A 27,688-nucleotide genomic window follows, 5' to 3' on the forward strand; every position below is an offset into this window, starting at 1 on the left:
AGTTGCTGATTCCCACAGTTGGCCTTTCAACAGAGACTACCTGTGGAGGGCACATGTGAGATGCCTTGTTCACATAATGAATCCAATTTTCCATGAATAAATAGGAAGATCCAAATGGGACATCTCAGTGTTTCAGATTTCTTTCAAATTCACTGTGTCTTGCTGTTTGCTTGTAGAAAATGAACTACCATGAAGAGGATCTCCATCTTTGTCATCATCAAGAAGATAATTTTAATCAAAACTATGGGGCTTCACAATAATTATTGACTCTTAGTTCAGTGCATGGAATATATTTTCATAGTCATTGATTTAGTCAGTCAATCCATCTGTCAGTCTGCAATTCACTTGATAAATATTTACTAGAAATTAGCCTTACACTGGGCTAGGTATTAGAGATGACTCTTATATAACACTGCTGTTGCCTGTACAGCTCTTAGATGTTTAGTCTATCAAACACAAACAAAAAATATTCCAAGCTCAGTTCAGGAAATTGACTTCAATGCACTCTATGTTGACTCTGGGACAATTGCAAAAATGAAGGAATAAAGCAATAAACCAATAATAAAGTTGATTGCTTTTATGTTTGATCTATGAAAACTTTACATCTTTTAGAAATTCAGATTTTATTCTCATTTTATACTTCCAATTTCTAGTTGTGAATGTACTAGAGATTTTTTTTAAAGAGTGGTATCAGTCATTATATATAAATAATCGTGATCTTTATACATGTTAACAGACACATAATATAGATACATAGGTATTTATCCAAAGGATACAAAAATGCTGATTCAAAAGGGCACATGCGCCCCAATGTTTACAGCAGCACTATCAACTATAGCCAAATTATGGAAAGAGCCCAATGTCCCTCGACTGACAAATGGATAAAGAAGATGTGGTATGTATACACAATGTAATATTACTTAGCAATCAAAAAGAAGGAAATCTCGCCATTTGCAACAACATGGATGGAACTAGAATGCATTATGCTAGGCAAAATAAGTCAGAGAAAATTAAATATCGTATGTTTTCACTCATATGTAGAATTTAAGAAACAAAACAGATCAACATAGGGGAAGGGAAGGAAAAATAAAATAAAAAGAGAGAGGGAGGCAAACCATAAGAGAGTCTTAAATACAGAGAACAAACTGAGGGCTGCTGGCAGGGTGTCGGGTGGGGGGATGGGCTAATTGGGTGATGGGCATTAAGGAGGGCAGTTGTTGGGATGAGCACTGGGTGTTATATGTAAGTGATGAATCACTAAATTCTACTCCTGAAACTATTACCACACTATATGTTAACTAGCTTGGATTTAAATAAAAATATTTAAAAAAAATAGACACAAAGGTTTGTAGATGACTCAGATTGAAATATTTTCACATATACTTTAAAAGAATTTAGTTTGCATAGGAAGAACTAAAGGGAGGACATTTACACCCACACATGATATTTTAGTTTTCCATGGCCTGGAAGCTTTGAAAAGAGACCTCTCAACATTCTGTACCACAGTATTTTTACCTAAAGTGGGGTTCATACTATGTAGCCGCTTTAAAACATTATTTTTTAAAATTATCTTTTTTAATTTTTTTAATGTTTATTCATTTTTTGAGAGAGGAAGAGAGAGCGAGAGTGGGGAGGGGCAGAGAGAGAGGGAGACACAGAATCTGAAGCGGGGTCCAGGCTCTGAGCTGTCAGCACAGAGCCCGACGTGGGGCTTGAACCCACGAACCGTAAGATCATGACCTGAGCTGAAGTCAGACGCTCAACTGACTGAGCCACCCAGGCGCCCCCAAAATTAATTTATTTTTAAATTTTATTTACTTATTTTGAGAGAGAGAGAGAGGCAGAGAGAGAGGGAGAGAGAGAATCTTTGTGCTGACAGCACAGAGCCTGATGTGGGGCTCGAACAAACTGTAAGATTCTGATCTGAGCTGGAATCAAGAGTCAGATGCTTAACCAACTGAGCCAACCAGGTGCCCCTAAAATATTTGTACTTAACATGGGAATCAGAAGTCTGGTGTCCAGAAAGTCTTCTATGCCTTTTGATTTTTATCACAAAATAAACAGAGCAAATAATTGGTATTATGTGAAGTGAAAAGGTTGAGAAAGTGAGAGGTGAATTGCCAGAAATAACATATTCATAACATTATCAGTTCAATGATATGGTACAAAAAAGTCCACATTGCGGGTTTTTTGTTTTTGTTTTTTTTTTTGGTCTTTAGCCGTTGGACACAACTGAAGTTGTTGACAAGTTTCATGCATATATAACATCATGTTATCGTATTTCCTCTTCTACTTCTCCAAGGCAGGCAATAACAGTTAACTTGAAATAACTCTCATTGGATCAACATTTAACAATTGAGATACAGGACATTTCCTAGGGATTTATGACCAGAATGGAAAAATTATTCATCTCAGGGATTCCTGGGTGGTATCACTTTTTATTTGACTTTTTTCCCAGAGAGTAATAACCATGATGATGATTTCTTTCATAAATTAAAAACAAGAGAGAAACGACAGCCATTCAGAAACAGAATAACTTATGGGGCTATTTAGCTTTTGTAGAGTTCAGAAGACGAGTAGTTTTGGTTTAGACACTTCATGAGTGTAAAAGAGGTAATAGCAGGGAAACCCTCAAAATTTTCTGAACTAAATAGTGCTTCTTTTCATTGAGAGATCTTAATGTATTTTAAGATTTTTCGATGCCACTTTCATAACTCAAAAAGAACAAACCCTGCCATAAACAGAAGTCTATTTGTCAGTGAGGAAAACTTGAGACCTCTCTGATAAGGCACAAGGTAAACTTAGTGAAAGGAAATTGTGGGTGAGTGCTTAAATGGTACTTTTTATAAGTGGGACTGATTCTGTGCTCATATGCTCTGCTCTCATTATGTATTCTGCTAATAGCACAAGGACGCGAGAACAACAGTTCTGCAAGAGCCGGGTGCAACATTAAGATTTAATTAAACCTTGTTTTACTTGGGCAAGCTAGCCATGCAGCAATGTCACGGGAGAACAGCAGCCAGTACTGCGTTGACTAGCCGCAAAACGATGCAGAGCTGAATGCCAGGGCACCTGCTTAATGTAAACAAGACGAGGGGAGCCACCGGAGCCCTGCTGTGAACTGAAACCAAGTCACGTGAGCCATGCTCAAAGGATAGGAGGGTGTGGAGTCTGTCTGCTGGAAGAACAGAGCTGGAGGGCACTGGCCAGGAATCAGGCTTGCTGGTCGTTCTGGAAAGTGCAATTACTACTGTTTCCTGTGCCTCAAGGCATGGAAAGAGAACCAAACATGGTAATGTTAGGAGATGCAGGTTCAGCTTAACACAAAAAGTGTCTAGGCCACAAAACATCCAAGGGTGGAAGAGACTGCCTTTAAAGGTAGTGAGTTTATTGTTCATTTGAGTATTCAAGTAGAGGCTGCACGGCTCCTTGGTAGTTACTTTCTTGGCATACTGTTATTCTCCAAATCCAATAAGCTATACCATTTTGGTATTATTTTAATGAAAAAGAGGCAGTTGCGTTATGAATATATATGAATTGCAGTTGCTTATGTGGTAGAGTTTAAGATCAGATTGCTAGCGTTAGCCCAAGTGCCATAACATATAAATTAACACTGGAGAAACAGTATTCTGATGAAGCTTTCTCTACATATGTGGCCTTTCAAAATTGAATACTGTTCATTCTAGCAGTGATTTGTTTCCTTGGACTGCCATAACACAGTACAGGCTTCCTCCGCTATCTGAAAGTAGAGTGTTCTCTTTTAAAATATTTTTAATGTTTTATTTATTTTTGAGAGTGAGAGAGACAAAGTATGGATGCGGGAGGGGCAGAGAGAGAGGGAGACACAGAATCTGAAACATGCTCCAGGCTCTGAACCGTCAGCACGAAGCCTGACGTGGGGCTCGATCTTGTGAACCACGAGATCATGAAAGCTGGACGCTTAACCGACTGAGCCACCCAGGTGCCCCCGGAAGTGGAGTGTTCTAATGTTCTAGTGTTCTAAGCAGAGTGTTCTAATCTTTTGGAAACTGAAATGGCGTAAAGTGAAGAAGTGATTACCATTAATTTGTAAGGATTTTTTTTTTTTTTTTTGGATTCTCACATAAAAAACATAAATAATCTCTCTTAGGCTTTTCTGATACCTTAGGACACATCTTGCTATTTTGCTAATGGATGCGCAAGATAAATTGAAACAAGCACAAATGCTCACAGACACAGTTCAAAGCTATGGTCGCTTGATGCTGAGGTGCTGAGAACTACTGTCATTTTTGGCCTTTTTTCATAAAAGCAAATATCCTCTTCAGATTCCTTTTGGTTAGCAAAAACAGGTAGTAAGGGCTTTCATACAAGCAGCATGGCATTATGTGAACTTTCAAAAAAGCAAGGGGTACCTATACCACAATTGGGGTGACTTAAAACAACAGAAATTTATTCCCTCACATGGCTGGAAGCCCGAAGTTCAAAATCCAGATGTGGGGAATGATATCGGAAAATGGACAAATAAAATGTCCCTTTCACACAAGTCCCCTCCTTCCCCCGCTCTCAGCAACAGATCTGGTATCTATGCACAGACAAAAGTGCCTTCATGGGAACTCTGAGATCCAGGTAGGAGACTATGAAACTTTGGTGAAATCCAAGACTGAGGAGAGCTGATCAGGCTTTAAACCAGGCAGCTGAGTCCCTGACCACAGCCCTGGCCACTGAAACACAAACAGTTCTGGACTCCAGATAACTCAAGTACAGGACCCATCTGGCTTTGGGTTTATCACTAGCAGCATATGCCAAGAGACCTGAGAGGAGTCATGCCTGTCCATGCATCACATACTAGACCTATAGACCTTGATCTTGGCTGTGGACCCTAAAGTGGCCCACAAACCAGTCCCTCTTGGCCATAAATCTGGGAGCCCCTGGAGTTAAGTCCAGCAAATTTGGTCAGATTGTACATTCTAAAAGAGCCATGTAATGTGCTCTAGCCCATCCCAGCCACAGGTAAATAAAATAAAAGTCATCCACATTGGAAAGAAAGAAGTAAAACTGTGTCTTTGCTGATGATATAATTTATACATAAAAGAATCCTAAAGATTCCACCCAAAAGCTGTTAGAATTAATAAATGAATTCAGTAAAGTTTCAGGATACAAAATCAACATACAAAAATCAGTTACATTTCTATATTGTAACAGTGAAGTCCCTAAAAAAATAAAGGAAATAATCTATTTACAATAGCATAAAAATAATAAAATACTCAGGAATAAATTTAACGAAGGAGTTGAAAGATTTGTACACTGGAAACTATTATACAATGATGAAAACAATTGCAGAAGATGCAAATAAATGGAAAGATATCATATAATTGTTGACCAGAAGAATTTATATTGTTAAAATGATGGGGCACCTGGGTGGCTCAGTCAGTTGAGCGTCCCACTTCGGCTCAGGTCATGATCTCATGGTTTGTGAGTTTGAGCCCTGCATCAGGCTCTGTGCTCACAACTCAGAGCCTGGAGCTTGCTTCAGACTCTGTGTCTCCCTTTCTCTGCCCCTCCCTTGCTCATGCTCTGTATCTCTCTCTCAAAAATAAATAAACATTAAAAAAATTTTTTATACTAGACATATGCCAGTATACTAGGCATATATTAGATTCAAAGCCATCCACAGATTTTAGTGTAATCCTTATCAAGTTTTAATGGAATTTTTTGCAAAAATTTTAAAATAACTTAAAATTAGTATGGAAGTACAAAAGACCCTAAATAGCCAAAGCAATCTTGAGAAAGAAGAACAAAGCTGGAGGAATCCCACTTCCTAATTTCATTTTTTTTAATTTAAAAAAAGTTTGTAAGGTTATTTATTTATTTTGAGAGAGACAGAGGCAGTGTGAGTGGGGGAGGGGCAGAGGGAGTGGGAAAGAAAGAATCCCAAGCAGGTTCTGAGCTGCCAGTGCAGAGTCTGATGCATGGCTTGAACCCACAAAACCGTGAGATCATGACCTGAGCTGAAACCAAGTCAGATACTTAACCCACTGAGCCACTCAGGAGCCACTCCCGACCCCACTCCCTAATTTCAAAAGGCACTTCAAAGCTCTATTAACTAAAACAACATGGTAATCTCATAAAAAGCAGATACATAGACCAATGGAACAGAATAGAGAGCCCAGAAATAAAACTATGCATATGTGGTCAACTACTGCTTGACAAGGCAGTCATGAATGCTCAGTAGGAAAAAGACTTTTCAATAAATAGTGCTGGGAAAACTGGATATGCACACGCAAAAGCGTAAAACTGAACCCCTATCTTACACCAATCACAAAAATTAACTTGAAATGGATTAAAAATTAAAGCATAATAACTGAAACCATAAAATTTCAGAAGAACATACAGGGGGAAATCCCTTGATGTTGGTCTTGGCAACAATATTTTGGATTTGACACCAAAAGCAAAAAAGTGGGACACACAAACAAGTGGAAATAATCAAAGTAAAAAGTTTCTGTGCAGCAAAAGAAACACTCAACAGAATGAAGACCCAACCTATTGAATGGGAGAAAATATTTGCAAACCATATATGAGATAAGGGGTTAATATCTAAAATATGTAAGGAACTCCTGCAACTCAAGAGGAAAAAGCAAATAATAGAGTTAAAAAATTGTCAAAGAAAACTGAATAGACATTTTTCCAAAGAAGACACACAAGTAGCCAACAGATACATGAAAAGATATTTAACATCACTACTCATCAGGGAAATGCAAATCCAAATCATAATATGATATCATTGCACACCTGTTTGAGTGGCAATTATCAAAAAGGAAGAGACAACAGTGCTGGGGAGGATGTGGAATAAAGAGAACCTTTGTGCATGGTTGTAGGAACTTATGGTATGGTGCAACCACTATGGAAAACAGTATGGAGTTTTCTAAAAAGATAAAAAATAGAATTACTGTACAATTTATCAATTGTATTTCTGAGTATATATATGAAGGGAATTGAATCAGGATCTCAAAAAGATATCTGTATCTCCATGTTCATTATAAATATTGTAGCACTATTCACAATACGCAAGACATTGAAACAACCTAAATGTCATGAATGGAATGAATGGTGAATTGGAGAAAGATAATGTGATAATGTGAAAGATATCTATATCTATATTTATATCTATATCTAAATGTCTATATCACATTACACATATTACATACATATACTCACATATACACGGATACACACATATATTTATATACATGTATGCACATATACATGCATATACACACACAATTGAATACTATTCAGCAATGAGAAAGAATAAAACTCTTGCCATCTGCAACAACATGAATGGGCCTTTAGCACATGATGCTGAATGAAATAAGTCAGGCAGAGAAAGACAAATGTTGTATGATCTGACTTATATGGGAAATCTAAAAAAAAAAAAAAAAACCCTCTTAGAAACAGAGTAGAATGGAGGTTACCATGGGTTAAGGGGTAGGGAAAATGGGGAGATACCAGGAAAAGAGTATCAAACTTCCAGTTATAAGATGAATAAGTTCTGAGGATCTAATGGACAGAATGGAGACTATAGTTAATATACTGTATTATATACTTGAAAGTTGCTAAAAGAGTATATTTTTTAAAAAAATTTATGTTTATTTATTTATTTTTTGAGAGAGAAAGAGAGAGCATGAGAGAACATGCACAAGCCAAGCAGGGGCAGAGAGAGGATGAGAGAAATCCTAAGTAGGCTCCACGCTGTGAGCTCAGAGCCCCATGCAAGGCTTGAACTCACAAACTGTGAGATCATGATATGAGCTGAAACCAAGAGTGGGACACTTAACCGCTTAAATGACCGAGCCACCCAGGCACACCAAGAGAGTAGGTAGATCTTAAATGTTTTCACCACACACAAAAATTACAATTATGTGAGATGATGGATGTGTTAATTAACCTTATTTTGGCAATCATTCTGCAATATATATGTCTATAAAATCATCATACTGTACACCTTAAACTTACACAATATGCCAATTATATCTCAAAAAAGTTGGAAAAATTAAAATTGAATCTCATATAAACAATGAAAAATTATTAAGTATGACTCAAATATATGCACTGTTTGTCTGAAATTCAAGTTTTACCAAAAAAGATGATGTGGGCAGGCCCTGCTCGTTCTGACGCTCTGTGGAAGAATCTCTGTCTCTTCTTTTAGTAATTCTAGGTGTTCCTTGGCTTCTGACGGCACAACTGCAATTTCTGCCTCCATCTTTAGGTCTTCCCTCTATTGTGTGTCTTTTTTGTATCTTTCAATGCTCCTCTATTTATAAAGACACTACTCATTGGATTTAGGGCCCACACTAATGCAGTATAGGTTCATCTTAATTTGATGATATCTGCAAAAATCCTATTTCCAGATAAGGGCACATTCACAACTACTAGGGGTAAGGGCTTCAACATATGTCTTTGGGAAATAATTAAACCCACAAGAAATCTTACATCTTTCCTCATTCAACTTTTCAGTGTGAATTAATTAGGGTATCTGATTTTTCTTTTTAATATCCTTCCTTTCCTGTGTCTCAATACCCAATATTTTGTGGTTACTTGCAAGAATCCAGAAATTATATGCATAACAATGAACAAAGCATTAAGCAGAATACTGAAGTCACAAGAAAACTGAAGTCATTATATATATATAATATGTGTGTGTAATATATATAATATAATATAATATAATATAATATAATATAATATATTATATATTATATTATTATATATTATATATAATATGTGTATAATATATATATATATATATATATATATATATATATAAAATATATACGCACACACACACACACAAGTAAGCAAACCAGCCACCCAGCCAGTCAGCAGAGTGAGGTATAATAAAACATCAACTTAACTAGGGGTATCTATCTCAAATTTTTACTTTACTTCTTTTTCTCTGTCTCTTCCTTCCTCCCTCCCCCTTCTTTTCTTCCCCCCACTTTTTTTTTCATTTCAGTATGTTCTCTGCTACAGATCACCAGCTATAACTCATGAGAATGTAATCTGAAAGCATTGTCTAAAACTTTTACTCTGGGCTCACTCTTCACTATTATGACACCGTTCCTAAATGGGAATGATATCTTGGCTATGACAACCCCTTGGAGTTACTAGCAAAAGTACTTTTCCTCTCTCTTCAATTTTGAAAGAATTGAATCCCCTTTCAGACCCAAAACTTTCAAAAGGTTCAATATTATAGCGACATATAATTCAATGGTCCAAAGTCCTTCTACATTCTATATCCCTAGTAAAATTGCGAGAGAAGAAAATTAGCAACAAAAACAGAAGCAGCAACATCAGTAGGATAGCAGTAATTTGGCCACTGGAAATTGTTGAAATCATTCACTGAGTTATTAATATTCTTTGTGGATTATTAATCAGTATTTGGTCCACAATATTCTATGTATTCATAACTATTAAAACAATGGAGTAACCATAGATTTTTTTTACTCATAAATGACATGTTATATACCATTTTAAAAATATACAAACCAAAAAGTCCACGACCTTTTTCTAAACTGAAAAGTTTTATACATTGCAATGTCTCATAATTGTTCCTGTTTCTTGTGTTACATTCTTTTACTTGCAGAAACTATTACTATGAACACAGAAGTCAGGTTGTGACCTGTGTCTGTGCTAGAAGAAGGTTCACTTTATAGGTATTTATATTATATCAAGAAGGAAGTGGGGTTTTTGTGGATGACATTTAAAGGTATATCACAAAAATAGATTTCTGAATTAGAATTTAGGCTTAACATTTCTCTTTCAGTCTATAAACTCTACTACACATAAGTCCTCTGTTATTAGGATATAAGACAGAAGGTGAACTTTCTTATTACAGGGCTTTTCAAGCATCATTCCCAATGAAATACCAAAACAACAGAAAATAAAGAATTAAGATTTAATAAAAATGGAATGAATTCCAATTGTGTTTGCTTTGCTGTAGTGTGGAAAATATATTATATGACCAGGATAGAGAAGAGAATCTTAGAATTGCAGTTATTAATTGTTGGATGCTCCCAGTTCAGATGTCCACCCAGGGTATGAATCTCTTTTTCTCTCTCCTTTTATGATGCTATCCTGACTCTGATAATATGCCTGCAGCAAGAAAGAACTCACTTTTTTGAGTATATATCCATCTAAAATAGAAGGAACTTGCTAAATTTTTGAAATTTCTTACTGTGTATTTATTCATTCAGTACATACCTAGAATGGCGCTGTGTCCTAAATAGTTAAGAACATGAGTTCTGGTTCTAGGCGAATTGAATTCAAATCTCTACTGTGACTTTTACTAGCTCTAAGACCTCAGAAAACTTCCCCATTATCTATGTGCCTCATTAACTTTATCCGTAAAATGTGACAATAATAGCACCTACCACAGAGTCATTTTGTAACATGCTCTGTGTCAAGCATTCTGAATGGTGCCTGAGACATACTAAGCACTATGTACTAGGTTTTCAGATTTATTTATTTTTGTTGAACACCTGCTATACGTTAGGCATTGTCCTTGGCAAAAGGGTATAATATGAATAAATACAAAATCCCTGCCTTAATAAAATTATCTTCTAATTTGAGTGATTATGAGGGAATCTCTGTAGCTATTCACCAAACCTCTTTACTCTTCCTTCTTGCCAGACAGTTGAACTGCAGATCCCAATCTTCCCCACAGTGATATATATCCATAAAACTGTGTTTGGGAAAAAGGGTTGTGAAAGGAAGTGCGTGTACTATTTGCAGGTATGGCTCATAGATGTTTCCCACTTGCTATCTATTCTCCCTTCAATTTCTGTTGGCTCTATGCCAGGGTGAATGTGAAAGCAACAAGTCAAAGATGTCAGTCCTGGTTTCTGAATGCCTGTGTAGTATAGACCCTAAGTCCCACCTCATGCTCCCACCAACATTCAGATTTTGTACAACTAGGAAAGCTATCTACTACTGTACTATGCTGCTAAAATAACAAGGCTTATCTCTGATAGCATTTAACATTCCTCCCATTAATATGAAGAGGAAAAAGAAGTAATGTAAAAGATCATATCAGTTAAAGCTAAGTTCTTGGCAGGAAAGTGAAGTAGGGAAAGGGAGTAAAGAATTGAGGAGCGTGGTCAGGGAAGTTCTCGCTTTAGGAGTGGGCATCTGAAGCAAGACTGGAGTGAATGAAGTAGAGAGACACATACATTGCTATTGGAAAAGCACCTCTGGCAAATGGAATCAGAAGAGCAAAGACCCTGGCTGTTGGAATGTGCTTGGAATTTTCAAAACTTAAGGAAAAAGTCAGGCTGCATTGGAGTTGAATAAGAAGACAGTTCAGAGGCAACCATGGGAAAGACTGGTACAGTTTCATAGACCATGGTAAGGATTGTGGATTTTACTGGAAGATTTTCAGTAGGGAGATGACACAATGTAATTTGCAATGAAAAATAGTCACTCTAGCTCCTGTATAGAGGTTGGGTTAGGGGAAGAATGGAAGCTGAGATATCAGCTATGAAGCTATTATGGTAGCTTTGAAAAAAACAAAATGGTGGCTCCAAGTTTTCTCATGTCAATGTTTTTGAACCCTAGATCTTTTGTTCGTTCATCATATGACAAAACTCACATATCATTCCCCATCCTGTTTACTCTTTCCTGAGAAGCACTTCAGTTTCATGCCATCTTTCTTACATTCAGCCAGAATTAAACATTATTCTCCACATATGTACAACTCAGGGTTTCCTAAGGCTGGGCATTGCACTGCTGCATAACTCATTAAACTATGGAAAATTTGTTTTATATTTTTTACCCTTAAACCTTTCACATACATTTTACGTTTCTGCAATTGATGGTTTTGTAAATTATTTTCATTTTCATTTCCATTTCCATTTTCATTTTATTTATTTATTTATTTACTTACTTATTTACTAAGTAGACTTCATGCCCAGTGCAAACAGAGCCCAATGTAGGGCTTGAACTCATGACCATGAGATCAAGACCTACGCTAAGATCAAGAGTCAGATGCTCAATCAACTGAGCCACCCAGGCTCCCATGAAAATTCTTTTTAAGCTGAGCTTATGTAACTTAACTTTTGACTATATTTTCCATATGAACCTTTGACTATTTGGAGACTTAGCTCAACTTCTACCTATCATAATAATTTAGTCCAGGCCTTCAAAGAACATGTTCTAAAACAGTAAACAAGTTTGATGTGAAAAAAAGGGTCTAATAGTCAAATAAGTTTTGGAATCATTTAACTAAATAAAGTTAATCAGATTCCTCCCTTCCCCCTGCCACCCCCCTTTTTTTAAACATTTTACAGGGAAGTTAAGAGAATTTAACATAATTTTATGCATTGTGATTCCCCATGAGATGAGATGAGATGGTATTTGGAGTATTTATCAAACTCAACTGACTACAGAAATCCCTCTTCTCCCCCAACCCCCCACACCTTTTTGTTTTACTTTTATAGAGCATTCATGGAACTAAAATTCTGCTTGGATATATGCTACTGACTTCTGGAAGGACAGTGGTTTTAAGTAAAGTTTAATCTGAAGTAATCAAAAACCAGCAACCTGGTGATCAAAATCATAACTGAAATGTACCTAACAACTAACACTCACTCAGCTTGTATACCCACACTAATCTCATTCCTCAGAAAACTTCCCTTGATAACAATCCCATGACAAAACCATTTGGGAATTGATTTCCAAAATGAAAATGATTCCAGGGAAATAATTAATACTACCTAAACTTTCTCTAGGGGTCTGTATGGAATATCCACAAATCTCATGTATTCAGTGTTACCTTCCTTAAAAATAAAATTTGGGGGGGGGCGTCTGATGGAAAAATGCTTGGCGCTATTTCTGGCCGCTAGTGTATAAAGAGGGACAGGGTTTCCTGATATTATAGGTTTGCAGTAGAGCAGAACTGCGATTCATCCAGTGACTGAGGGGCCTCCAGAATGCCAGAGATGAATGTTTGCATTCACCTTTTGCTTATTCCTGCTTCAAGATGAGTAACCAGTTACAAAGACCAGAGGGTGTTTTTGTACCTTTTCCTCCTCTTTATTAAGGTAGATGTTATAGTCTAATGTGACAGGTAGTGTTTCTGCACACCAGAGTCCTCTCAGAAACATATTATCTAACTCTGTGGGAACTGGATATTTTAGATTGCTTCAGGATAGATAGACATCACTTTGCCATCAGCAATCTCTTTGTATCCAGAAGTTTGTGTCAGGTACGCTGTACTTACTTTGGACAGTTGAGTGGCCATCCCAAATTACAGAATGCCTTCTCTCCCCACAGTATAGTGAAAATAGCATGAGATTTAGAATAAAAAACACCTCCAACTCTACATTTGTTAGTTGGAATAGTGCTCAATGCATGTGGGCCTGTTTTTGTTTTTTGTTTTCATCTTTGAAATGGGGCAGAAAACTTAATGGAGCTCTAATGTCAATTGATGTGATATAAAATTTTTAATATTCTAGAATAGATGTTCAATAAATCAAGTATCCTGACCGTATTGCTTTCTGTCTTACACCAAAGACCAAGAGCCTCATCTTGCATGAAATAAGCAGCACACTTGTTGGTTGACTGGACATACTCACTATACTGAAGCTCTTTTTCTCAAAATCATAGATCTTAACATAAACATGATCACCAGTAATATGATATGGTCATTGGCAAAAAACTTTTTATTTATCATGTAGTACTACTTTTAACACTGGAAGTGCTTTAGGTGACTATACAGTTAAATACAACTTCCTTGTATCAATGGTAATTCTACTAATGTCTTCTCCTTTTTGGTGAGCTTTCTCTAAAGAGCAATAGTGAAGGATAACTGTGCTTTTGGACAGTCATAAAATTTAAAGGTGATTTTAATACTTTGAGTAAAGAGGAACCTAGAATTTACTTAGAAATTTGGCATATGTTGGTTCAAAGAGCAAAAATCCAAAGATTGCACAGATGTAGGTCCTTCTTTCTTTCTTATGGTGTTTTAAAATGAGTAACTGGACATTTTGAGAAAAAATTTCAGTATAATTGTTTATGTTTTCTATTGTTCTAGCATATTCTTATTTTTCTAAGTAACTGTCCACTTAATCTCCCTACCCATTCTGCCCAGGCACATGGTTATTTCTACTTTTATACTATTCTACTATTTTTTAGTGTACCCAACTAACAGGTGAGAGAAACTATGCATATGGACATCAGATTTATCTTTTGTTCCCATGGGCAGAAACATGAGAAGTTCATCATTGAGCCAATATAGAGCTCAAGGGTTAGCATTTGTTGCATTGCATTACTATAAGAAACAGGAAAAAATAAGAAAATGACAGTGCTAGATGAGGATGTAATTGTACACCCAGTTTTACCTACCTAATTTGTTGAAAATTGCTATCCTCTAAAGACACTGTGATTAAGGAATGCATATTACCCCACAGTGGTAGGGTAAATTGGGATGGGAGATATATAGAGAGAATTGGAAATCTAAATTTTTTATTACATATATCCATTGTAATGTAATACATACATGGATACAAAGTAATAAATACAATGAAAGTAGTCCTAATAACTTTTATTGAATGTTTACTCTGTCACAGGCACTCCCACAAGTACACTGCAACTCTTTCATTTAATTCTTCCGATGCCACCATATAGGAATTTTACCTATATTTTATAAAAAAGAGAACGCATACATCAGAGGAATTAACCAACTTGTATAATATCATGACACACATATGCATAGTATAGGTGGGGTTAAATCTCAGGTCTGTTTATTCTGCTTCCCCTTCACTACGGGTGAATGAGTTTGTCTTTCATAAATACAGAAGAGGATAGGGAGAGAAAAAATTGAATTTCAAAAGCCCCAAATTAAATCCATATGGTGACTTATCTATGGCAGGAGAAGATTTGAAGGTCAAGGTTCTACCAGTAGGGATCATCTCATAAGCTCATATATTCCTGTTAGGTATACAACATTTTTATAGCAGATGTCACACAAAAGAAACTAAGAAAACCTTGAACTTGCAGTGGCTCTTTTGCAAGTTGTCTGCTGGTGTCACAGCATCAGGTTGTTGAAACTCAACTGTTGAAAACCCTAAAACCAACTGATGCCTGATGTTTCTCATTTATTTCCTAACTTAAAATATATGAACTATAAAAAACATAAAATTTTTATTAATTTTGTTGTTTTATCTTCTTTCAGAGTTCAAATGACAGAAGCAAAGACAGTCATCACAGTTGATACATCACTTTTCATATCTCGACTTTGCTTTGCCTGAGTGGCAAGGTTGGTGTTCACATTTAAAAAGAAATATAAATTGATGTTCCTTGCACTTGAAAAATATAGGGATGACATTGTATATTTGAACCATAATATGGAGTTTTTTCTGAGTGTTTCTTTGTAAATTATAGCTCAGTGTTATGCTTTGGATTTTGATAGAGATTATATTACTGGTATTTTTTTTTAAGGCAAGACAATTTAATCATTATTAAAAAAAGATATAAAAGCCTTTCTACATGTGGACCATATAGTTGAAAAATTCAGGAGTATTATTATACAAAATCAACAATCTTCAGCTTTATTTATGGCATATTAATGCATAAATTTGGGATAAATTTAAGCCTTGAAAAGTTAATATAAGCACTTAAAAAATTAATGGCGTGAACCTTATAAACCAGTGGGAAAAATATCTGTAATTTAAGAGAAAAATAGGTGAAGAATATGGGGAACCTTTGTATAGAAAAATAAAGACAATTGGCTAAAAAAAGTTATAAAAATTATGCCATATCACTATCTTAAAGAAGCAAATAATAATGAAATACTGACATCATTGGTTAGTTTTGTAATTCTCCTTTAACTGTGATAATTAAAGCATCTGTTAAAAACATCTCTCTGGTGAGACCAATTGTATTTAAAATGGCTCCATTTCCCCAGTTGATGTCTACTTTATTTACCCTATCTATATACTACATATTGCTAATGATACTAAATTACTATGTAATTTGCTTTTTATATCTATCAGTCGATCTATCTATCCACCCATCCATCCATCCATCTTTTTAGCTATCCATATCTCCATTTATGCACTTTTTTTTCTTTTTGTCAAATAGAATGCGGGCTCCATAAATTCAGTAGTAATGTATCCTTACTTACCACCCCGTCCCTTGCCTAGAATAGTACCTGAAAATTGGTATTCACAAAATGGTCACTGAAAGATAAGTACATGGTACACAATTAAACAATGCATAGATAAACTGCCTCACTACTGTTGGAAGTGCATATTAGTATAACATGGCTTATGTATACTTTGACAAATTTACACAGGAATGAAGCCTTGTGAATAGAAGGGTATATAATATAGTAATATTTATGACAGTAAAGATCCAGAGTTAACCAAAATTTATTAATAGGAGACTGGACAAAAAAATTACTTGGCATTCATATGATAGGGATACAATTAGCCATTAAAACCAATATGGTTATTTATATGGAGTGATGGCTAAAGATCTCGAAGTTCTATTTCTTAGTTTTTCTTAAGCAAGAAACACATATTTGTTTATAATATCCCAATTTGTTTAAAACTTTTATATATGTGTGTAACATTCTATACATACACATGTGTGCGTATAGAGAGATATAAATCTATGTGTAAGAATTAGAAATTTCTAGAAGGAAAAATTATGCATACTTATTACATTTAAAAAGTGTGAAGTTGGGAATGAAGTGGAAAAGAGACTCTTTAAATTTTAGCCTCTTTGTGTTAAAATGTTTATGTGGCGTTTTTCTGTGGGGAATAAGCTTAGGAATTCCCTGAGCTTCCACTAATGGGTTAACAAGGCATAAAGAAATAGATAGCCACAGGATGAATGTATACAAAATTAGGTAAACAAGATTAGGTAAACAGGGCAAAGGCCCCCAGTATAGGAAAAAGGTATAGGAATAGGAAATCTCAGGATGAAAACATCCAAGATTAGGTAAAAACGATCAGGTATTCAGGGTGGAAGCACCCTCCAATTTAGTACAATAGCAGAAAGCTGCTTTCACAGGAAGGAAGGACCAAAATAGGTAAACAGGTAAACAGGGCTATAGACCTCAGCAGGGCAAAGTAGCCCAGAGTGGAGCCAATGAGCAAAACAAAGGTGTCTTATTGACCCTGAGGTAGCATGCTCTATCTTTCTTGTCCCCTAGGCCAGTTTAGGTAAACAGAGGTGGCTCCTCATGTCTGCTGTAATCATCCTTCCACCCTGCACCAGGATTTTGTTTTGCATTGACCCAGACTCCTAACACCACATATCTTCAAAACTCCTTTTCCCTCATGCCCATGAGTTAATGTTCACAGTTTCATTGTCTCTTTGTGTACGTCCATCACACTTGTAAGCTTTCTGATCCTAGTAAAAATGGAGCAAGGACCCTTACTTGGGGCTCTTGTCTTCTCCTGGACATTAGCCATCTCTTGCATTTCAATCCTGTGTCCACTCTCTTGCTGGACAAGAGAGAACTCCAGACCTAGAGTCTATGACATTTTTCTAGTGATGATAACATGAAATAACATCTGAAAAAATTATAATATAGACCTACACCGTTATTCTAAATGCTATTCTAAATGATTACATATATATAATATATATATATATATATAATATATATATATATTATATATATACACATATATATTATATATATATAATATATATGTATATTATATATTACAATCTATATTTTGGGGGAAAAAGAAAGTTGTAGAAAAATATAGTTAAATAAAAGGAATGCAAGAAACTGAGATTAAAAAGAAAAATAGAGAAATTGAGAGTATAAAAGAACCCACATGTATAGGTTACTAAGTGTCTATGTAGACATACACGCTAAAGCCTAAATGGTACTGGATGAATGTCCATCAAGAGTTACCTACAATGAACTTTGGAAAAGAAATTACAAGTGGGAATGATAGGAAGATTTTAATGTTTTCTTTATTTATTTATGTTTGAATATTTCAATAAGAGGCAATAAGAGGATGTTTTATGCATTACTTTTGTAATTAAAAAATAAAGGGAAGGAACTGAAGCCTTTATTATATATAAAAACTTGGTATCGCCAGATCTGGAATGTGTCTACCTCCAGATACTTTGGGTATGAAAAGAATGTCTTTAACAAGCCAAAGTGAACCTGGAAGATAAATATTAAATGAGGGGTGGCGTCAGAAGTTCAAAGTGAATAATTTTATGTATCCAGCAAGAACTGTACAGTCTATTCAGGCCAGTTTACTTCCTTAAATCAACTGAGGTCTTTTAACTCTTTGAATTTAGGCTTAGCTAGTCTTTACCTAGAATACCCATACTACTGTTTATACTGAGCACTCCAATGTCTCTTTCTCTCTGATGACACCAAACACCTGAAGGAAGAATTGCTTGTTCCATATTCTACGTTGTTCCAGCATTTATAAATTTATCTATATGTGATTGTTTAACTTTATGATCTACGAATATTTTGAAGTCAAGAATTTTGAGGGACATCTTGTCCTGAGTCCCCAGCTCATTGCAAAGTCTGGTACAAAAGTGCTCAGTAATTGTTTGTGGATGTTGTCACTGATTCTTGACTTCAGAAAGACAATGAAGACTTCCATAAAGTGTAGCATCCATGGTCTCTGCTAAAAGCACTGCCTTGACATTTGAGTATCACTTTCTAGTTTACAACTCTTACATTGCATTATCATCTTCAAGGATCATCTCAAGCCAGAAAAAATAGGTATTACCACTCTTCACATTTTAGTGTTGAAGAAACAGATTTAGCATATTTATCTTCCTGAAGGGCTCACAGCTCACAAGTGGCACAGCTGAGCTTGACTCTCTGGCCATTTAGATCTAAAACTACAATCAATTATGTAGACTCAAGGAGGAAATGACACCACTAAGTTGTTCTGGGAGCCAGTGTACTTCTGGTGCCCTAGACATAGCAACGTTCTGCAGAGGTAAGTAAAGGTGAAATAGCGGCTCCATCTTCCTCCTTAGAGACTTCATTTGCAGCAGGGATGGGGGGCATTCTCACAAACACCATGTCCATCCCTGCTCCCAACAGCTCAGACAATGGCCAATATACAATTATACTGCACCACCACTGAAACCCATGCATACTAAATAGACTTGGTGATCCAAATCTGTAACTTCTTCTAATGATTTCAATGTGTTGTGGAAATAATAACAACAATAATAAAACATAGTTCCTTCCTGCACACCCAAGGTCAAGACCAGAGATTATTTGAGAAATGGGGGAGAAGAGGGAAGAAGAAGACAGAAGAGCAGTGAAGGAAATGCTTTTCTCAAGGTTAAGCTAAAATTATTGAGCATTTACTCTGCAGTGTTTAAAACACATAGTATAATTATGCAGCGTTTAAGTGCATAAACTTACAAGTCAGACTGCATGGGCTTTGAATGTCAGCTCTGGCATTCACCAACTATGAGTCTTGGACAAGTTGGTTACTTCTTCAGTGCTCAGCCATGAAATGGGGTTGATATTAACACCTGCCTCACAGGGTTGTTCAGTGACGTGGCCTCTGCCAATTCCTATGGTGTGAACACTCATACCAATGCCTATTAGAAGCCATCAACAAACAGCTCACAAAATCCTTGAATACTGAAGATTCTTGAAATTCTTATGACATAACCAGCCAGCTCAAGCATACTTCTGTTGCTATGATGATTAAAGTTAGTATCATAAGCACTGAAGGGAGTTCCCGGGATAGTGTGCATATATTCAACATTTTTGTTCGTTTTTTAAAAAGAGATACTTACATTAATTCATCTATTCCTCACAATTATTCTGAGATTGGTGTTATTATTATTTACATTTCAGAGGAGGTTAATGAGGTGGGAAGGGCTTCAGTGTCTGGTTGCAAAGGAGAGAAGTGAGACTTGACCAGTCTGATGCACCATACCGTCCTCTTGCCTGAGCCCTTGGGAGATCACATCCCATTGTGCGTATGCAAGAGTTTGTGCATGCTTACAGAATGAAAGAAGGGGAGAGAATCCTGGTAAAATAATACACTCTGGACTGCCACTATCAGTTCTAGAGTGTCCCTTGGTCCCAGGGATATTTTTGTTGCCTTGGAGGCAAATTACATGATACCACGGGGAAGACATTCTATTATGTATTCCCAAGAATAGGGCAGAAAATAAGGACAGCATCTACTCCCTGAGTGCCTGAGTGTTTACCTGAATTTGACATTTTGTTAATCATTTGGAATGAATTATCTTATGTGGTAATCATAAAAACTGTCTAAGGAAGGATTTGTTTTGTACCATTCTGCAGCTAAGGTAACCGTAGCTCAGAGATGTTAAATAACTTGCTCAAGGTCACAAAGCTCTTATTAAACATCAACTTTGTTTGAATCCAATATTCTATGGATACACGGCAAACCATATATTCTACTGCTGTCTCTTAAATTCATGAAAAATTATCAAGAAATTTAGGATTACATTGATGCCCTTTAGAGGTGAGAATATTATCAAGAAATTTAAGCTTCACACTAAAGCGTTTTATTTATTTTATTTAATTTATTTTATTTTTATGTAATCTCTACACTCAACATGGGGCTTGAACTCAACAACCCCAAGATAAAGAGTTGCAAGCTCCACCAACTGAGGAAGCCAAATGTCCTACGCTAAAGCTTTGTAGAGTTGAGAATATTAGAGACCAGTGTCAGGCCAAACATAGGGGGCTGAAGAAAATTCATGTATTCAATGTGACTGTTACTTCATTAAAAACATAATTATATTTTATTGTCAAAGCCCCTTTACTTTGAGTATTGTGTACAGGTCTGAGACTAGAGGGGAGCAGGACCACAGATTTTGTGCCTTTCAGAAAAAGTCACATTAAAAGATATGCAAGGGTCAACTTCAGGCTACTCTACATTCTGTTTGCACCTTCATTGTATTGGAGGAAAAAAAGAATTAATTGGTTCATTTAGCTCTTCACTTAATTCAGCCTTTTATTGTGCACTTCAGTTTTCATCCAAATGAACAGAGACAGTGCGAGAAACAGAACACAATTTAATGGGGCTCTCAAAAATGTGCAGTTGTTGCCCTTGCTTCTTTAATAGACACAAATCATTTATTTCCTTCTGTAAAACTCCATTACCCAGCAAAAAATAGTTTCTTAACAAATGTATATCTTACCAAAAATGGAAAAATGGAAAATGCATCCTCCTCTCTTCCTCTCTCTCTCTCATATGCACAAAGTCATAGAGACTCTTTCACAGTGTATCTATACACAAGCCTCCCTACTGAGTTCTACAAAGCCCACAAAGCATGTTAAGGATATAATGTCCTTTTACACGTTAAGGACGTAATGCCCTGAGCATGAAACAAAGAATTGAGAGAAATTAGAAGTAAAAGGGACCTTAGCTCAAATTAACTCTGTTCTTCCCATTTTATAGATAAGGAAAGTGAGTCTTGAGAGGTGAGGTGATTAGCCTGGGCTCATGCAGGTGATCATTTGGGAACATAAATCAAGCTGTCCTCTCCAAACTCTTAATATAGCCTTCTCTCTCCTATACTGGGCTACCTGCCCAGTATTGATCAATATTCATCATTTCAGTGGTCCCACACACTGATCTCATTGAGTGCCTATCATCCTATCCTCCCCCAAAATGCATGTGCATCTATAGAGAATCATGGGGCATCCTTCTGTTTCCATATAAAAAAAATTCCCCTTACCTTTTAGAAAATACTCCATGCTCTTCTTTTTCACAGTGATCATCTTTTGAGACATGGCCTTGGGAAAGGACCAGAGAAATAATTTTATTTTTTTATTGAAAGCTCCCAAATATGAGTTCATGGCTGGTTTGAATTTCCACTGATTCTCCTGCTCATGCTTCTTCCCACACAACCATAAATACTTTACTTGCCTCATGCTAATGATTTTCATCAATTTAAAGAGCTAGTTTAATTAATCTCCTGTTTAACAAAAAAACACAAGTCAATCTGATAAAATGTTTAGGAGAAAAAGTAAAGCTGATGTTCTTCCCCACAGTGATGCGCCATGTAGGTTTAAGGAACGTCGTGGGCAAGTGATACAGAAGTAATTTGTTACTGGAAAATAGTCTAGATGTGTGTGCTCATCTTAAAAACTTAGCACTACTAAGTGGCATTGTGCAAGCCTAACATCCCATCTTTCCCCAGCAAGCCTCTGCTCTGGGGAACAGATCCAGGTGACAGAGGTGCATGTCACATCCTGGTTGCTTGGGAAATAAGCCGTCATTTCATTTTGAACTTCCCAGTAGTATGAGTTCAGTAGTATGAGTTCAGCTTTCTCAGTAGAGATAACACTTTTTTTTCCCCAAAGCCATCCATCATTTGTACTGGGGACTCAGTGTTAATTTCAATGCTTGTCAATTAAATTCATCCCTTAATTTAATAGGGATTTGTATACAAAACATCACAGTGCTAATTCTAGTCTTTATTTCATGCCTAGAATGAGCTTTACCCTCCAAGCATCCTCGCATCCAATCACAACATCTCAGTTTACCCTGTAGCCAAATTAATCCTCTTATGTATAGGTTTGATGAGACCTTCCTGCTTCAGAACCTCTTGGATTCCCACTCTCTACTGATATAATCCAAGTTCTCTCACACAGCAATAAAGTTGTAAACAATCTGAATCAGTCCACCTGACTAGACTTTTATGTCTTCTACTTAATTTTCACGAATCCTTTATGTCCTCTAAAACTTGTCTAGCTGAAAATCAAAGTCAGAATTAAAAATATATATATACCTAATTAGTAGCTTTGCAAAAGCCTTTCCCCATCTGATACAATGATGCCTATGGGATTTAGGGGAAAAAAAGAAAATTAAAGAAGAAGAAAATACCCAAGCCACACTTAATAGGACACATTTTTGAGAGCCTAAGAATGAGAGTTAAAAAAATAAAGTATCACTTGCTGAAAGTTAAGCTGGCTACTCTCTAGGTTAAACAAAATGTTAAAAATAGAATTCAATCCTAAACATTTTATGTATCCATAAAAAGTTAAGAGAATCCAGAAAATAAAAAATGGATAAAAATGAATAAAACATATGAAGCAATGTGCTATGCATTGAGGGTCTGTGCTCCACCTTCTGCCCCAAATTCTTATGTCAAAGGCTGATCCCCAGTATGATGGTACTTGGATTCATAGCCTTTAGGAGGTATTTAGGTTTGGCTGAGGTCATAGGTATGGAGAACCCATGATGAATTGGTGCCCTTATAAAAGAATGAAGAGCACAGAGCTCTCTTTTTCTGCTATATGAGGATAGAACAAGAAGTTGACAATCTGCAACCCAGAAGAGATTTCTCCCCAGAACCTGATTGTGCTACCATCCTGATCTCAGACTTTCAGCCTCCAGAACTATGAGGAATCAGTTCCTCTTATTCATGAGCCACACCATCTATGGTACTTTTTATGGCAGCTTCAACTTAGATACACTAGTTTTCAGTGTGGACCACGGACAGTGTAGGACAGTGATCTGTGAAAGAAGGTAAACAAATGAGATGATATCTATGACTCTCCTAACTGACCACCTGGAGAGAGATTCCAGGCCACAGTACATGGAGAAGAAATCCAAGAGCTTCCTGTTCTTCTTGAGTTGAGGAGACAGTATTTCAATTTTGGGGAGGCAAAAAGGCTAGAATTTGAGATGCAGAATACAGAGAGGAGAGAGTCGTACAGAGGGCTCCAGAGAACTGCCGAGGTTTCCATGTAAGCCATTAGATGAGTACTGATTAGTACACAAGTGTGAGGAAACTACCGAGTCTGGAAGAAGAATCAGCAGATAGGAGGAGATGCACAAATCCCTGTTGCTCACACAAGAGGAAAAGTTCATGTTCCCACCAAACAGAATGGGCAGACTTCCTAACAAATGGGCCGTTGAGCAGTGACCACAAAGGGTATTGCCTCGGTAGTGAGGTCTAATGAGCTGCAGACTAATGGCTGCTTTGCACCCAGTAGATAAACTAAAAAGAAAATTTTAAAAGAAATTAAATTATACCACATAACTGTATATAAAACCAAGACCACAAATATTGCAAGAAACAATAACAGAAAAAAATCCAGCAACCACTAGCATAAACTTTACAATGTCTGGCATCCAATAGGAAATTACTGGTCATGGAAAGAAGCAGGAACATTTGACCTATAGTGGAAAGAAACATCAGTTAATAGAGACAGACCCTAAGTTGACTTAGATGAAAGAACTAATAGAGAAAGATGTTAAACTGCTATTATAAATATACTCCATATGTTCAAGGAGGTAAATGAAAGGCATGGATATGTTAAGAGATATAGAAGATATGAAAATGATCAAATTGATGGGGGAGGGGAAGGAAAAAAGACGTTAGAGAGGGAGGGAGTCAAAGCATAAGAGATTCTTAAAAACTGAGAACAAACTGAGGGTTGATGGGGGGTGGGAGGGAGAGAAGGGTGGGTGATGGGTATTGAGGAGGGCACCTTTTGGGATGAGCACTGGGTGTTGTATGGAAACCAATTTGACAATAAATTTCATATTTAAAAATAAAATAAAATAAAAATTTAAAAAATGATCAAATTGAACTTCTAAAGATGCAAAATGTGTTATCTCAGATGCAAAATACACTTGGTAGGATTAAAACCACCTTAGATATTACAGATGCAAATATAACTCAAAGACATAGAAATATAAACAATCCAGAATGGAACTATCCATTTTAAAATAGAAAATAAAATAAAATAAAATAAAATAAAATAAAATAAAATAAAATAAAATAAAATAAAATAATAAAAGGAAGTTAACAAAGCATCCATTAGCTATGAGGCAACTTAAGGATCGTAAAATATATGTAATGATGTCTCAGAATTGAGACAGAATGGACAGAAAAAAAATGGACAGAAAAAAAAACTTGCATAAATAATAACTAATATTTTTTTCCAAATTTAATGAGAACTATGAACCTACTGGTTAAAGGAGCTAATGAACCCAGGGAAATAATGAGAAAAAAAAAAACCTACAAAGTGACATCATAATCATATTGCTTAAAACTAGTGATACATTGGGGTACCCAGGTGGCTCAGTCGGTTGAGTGTCCGACTTTGGCTCAGGTCTTGATCTCATGGTTCGTGAGTTCGAGCCCCCGCCCGGCTCTGTGCTGACAGCTCAAGGCCAGGAGCCTAGTTCGGATTCTGTGTCTCCCTCTTCCTCTGCTCCCCCCCTGCTCACACTGTGTCTCTCTCTCAAAAATAAACAAAGATTAAAGAAAATTAAAAAAAATAGTTTAAATCTTACAAGCAGTGCAAAGAAAAAAATTACCTATAGAGGAAAAGATAAGAGACTCTTTGTTGGGAAAATTACAAATGGAAGAAAATGAAGCCACATCTGTAAAATACTGGTGGAAAAAAAAAAAAAAAAGACAACCAACAACCTGTTAACTTAGGATCCTATATCCCACAAAAATATTTTTTCACAGTGAAGGTAAAATAATATCTTTTCCATAAATACAGAATGTGAAAGTCTTCATCACTACCTGACAAGCAATACAGAAATGTTAAAGGAAGTACTTTAGACAGAAGGAAAGTGGTACCAGGTACCACGTCGAAATTTGGAGTTAGACACAGGAGTGAAGTATACGGCACATGGTAAGTATGTGGGAAAAATTAAAATTTAAATGGTGATAAATAAACAAACAAAATGTAATTGGCTATTTAAAGCCAATATACCATATTTACCACATATACTATGATTTAAAAGTATACAAAATAAGATCTCTACCAGAATTTACTCATCCTATATTTTTTCCTGATTTCATCCCTATGAGGGAACGTGCATTAAAAACTTGAAAAGAGGGGCCTGAGTTCTTTCTCCAGTTCTACTTCCAACTATGTAACCTGAGAAGGGGTGCTTTCTCATTCTGTGCCTGTTTCTCCTGTGTAAAAGAAAGGCATTGGCCTTTATTAAATTCTGTGGTTCTTTTACCATATGGTACACCCTTCTTAATGTCTCTTCTTGACAAATTCCTGTCACATGACTTCTAAGGAAGAACTGAAAGCAAGCTTGGAGAGCTTCAGAAAGACTTTTTAAGCAGGGTGATGTATAAATCAAAGAAAGGAGGAGGGTTGAACATTTTTTTTTTAACAATAGTATTTAAGAGAAGCAAATGTCATGGGTGGTGACTCAAGCTGACGACTGTCAGATATTCATGATGCAGAACAAAAATGCCAGTCTTGACACGATGAGAATAACTATCTTCATTGTCATCATGATTTTTTTCAAATATTTATTCTATTTAAAGTACCTGAGTGGGTTGTATGAGGTATAGACCTCTCTCCATTTTACTTATTATATCTGACTTTGCAACCAGATACATACTATCAATAATATTTTAAATTCATCTCAGTAGAAATACACCTTACATAGTCTCTCACACACACACACTTCAAAGTTCAGTTCAGTTCAACAAATATTGATTGAATATCAATTGAGGAATTCAATATGGTATATGAGAATGATATGAGACCGGGATTTTAATCTCAACACAGCTAACTAGCTTAATTACCTAGAAAAAGTCTTATTTTGTTAAAAATATGTTCTGTCTTCTATAAAAATGAGGAGGCTAAATTATATTATTCTGAAGGTCATTTCCAGTTACAAAGTCTTGTAAGTGTCTCTTTACTTACAGCTGTGCTGGAAACTGTGGATGAAATAAACCAGTATAAAATATGCTTCTTACCTTTGAGAAAATTATGGTCTAATTAGGTCATAAACTATATACATATTTTTAAAGTTTATTTATTTATTTTGACAGAGGGGTCAGAGAGAGAGAGAGAGAGAGAGAGAGAGAGAGAGACAGAGAGAGAGAGAATCCCAAGCAGGCTCTACAATGCCAATGTGGAGCTAAATGTGGGGCTCAAACTCATGAACCGCGAGATCATGACCTGCGCTGAAATCAGGTTGGGCACTTAACTGACTAAGCCACCCCAGGTGCTTCTAAACTGTATACATATTTAACTCAGAATTAATTGCTAAATGTTGATTATGTGCAAGGAATTAGGCTTGGTGCTACTTGAATTATAATAAGTAATAAGTATAAACTCCAGGGAGATATTGTCAGCTAGGATTTCAGGAACAGCTTTGCAAAGAAGGTGAGATGCAGGATGGAATTTGAAGGATGGATGGTGTTAAACTACGGGTATTGTGAGAATATGGCTCACCCAGATGGTAAGATTTTAGACAAAAACTTTAAAAGAATAATATTTACTCACATTATGCTTATAAACAGGCAAGGTTTATAATAGGCAAGGTTTATTTAAATCATGTGTGTATGTCTCTGTGTCTGTGTGCAATTTATGTACATTCACACACATCTCTTGACTGAGCCATTTTAATGAGGAGGAGAAAGAATGAGGACAAATGCAATGGGATGATGTAGTACAAATAGTACCCAGATATTCTCATTTCACATTCAAACACTGAAACTAACTAGGTCTACAATCTCATGTAGCTCTTTTTACATTTCTTAGTGTTATTAGCACTACAATATGGTGGTGGTAGAGGGTATTAAGTAAACTAGATGAGTTTTGACTATGAGTGCTAGCTCTATCATTATATATTGACAATTTGAACTGAATTAGTGCTCACTGTGATCATTGCATCATATCTGTTTCTGAGATACAGAGGCACACAGCTCC

Source organism: Panthera tigris, chromosome D1 (genome assembly GCF_018350195.1).
Source record: "Panthera tigris isolate Pti1 chromosome D1, P.tigris_Pti1_mat1.1, whole genome shotgun sequence".
NCBI classification, from domain to species: domain Eukaryota; kingdom Metazoa; phylum Chordata; class Mammalia; order Carnivora; family Felidae; genus Panthera; species Panthera tigris.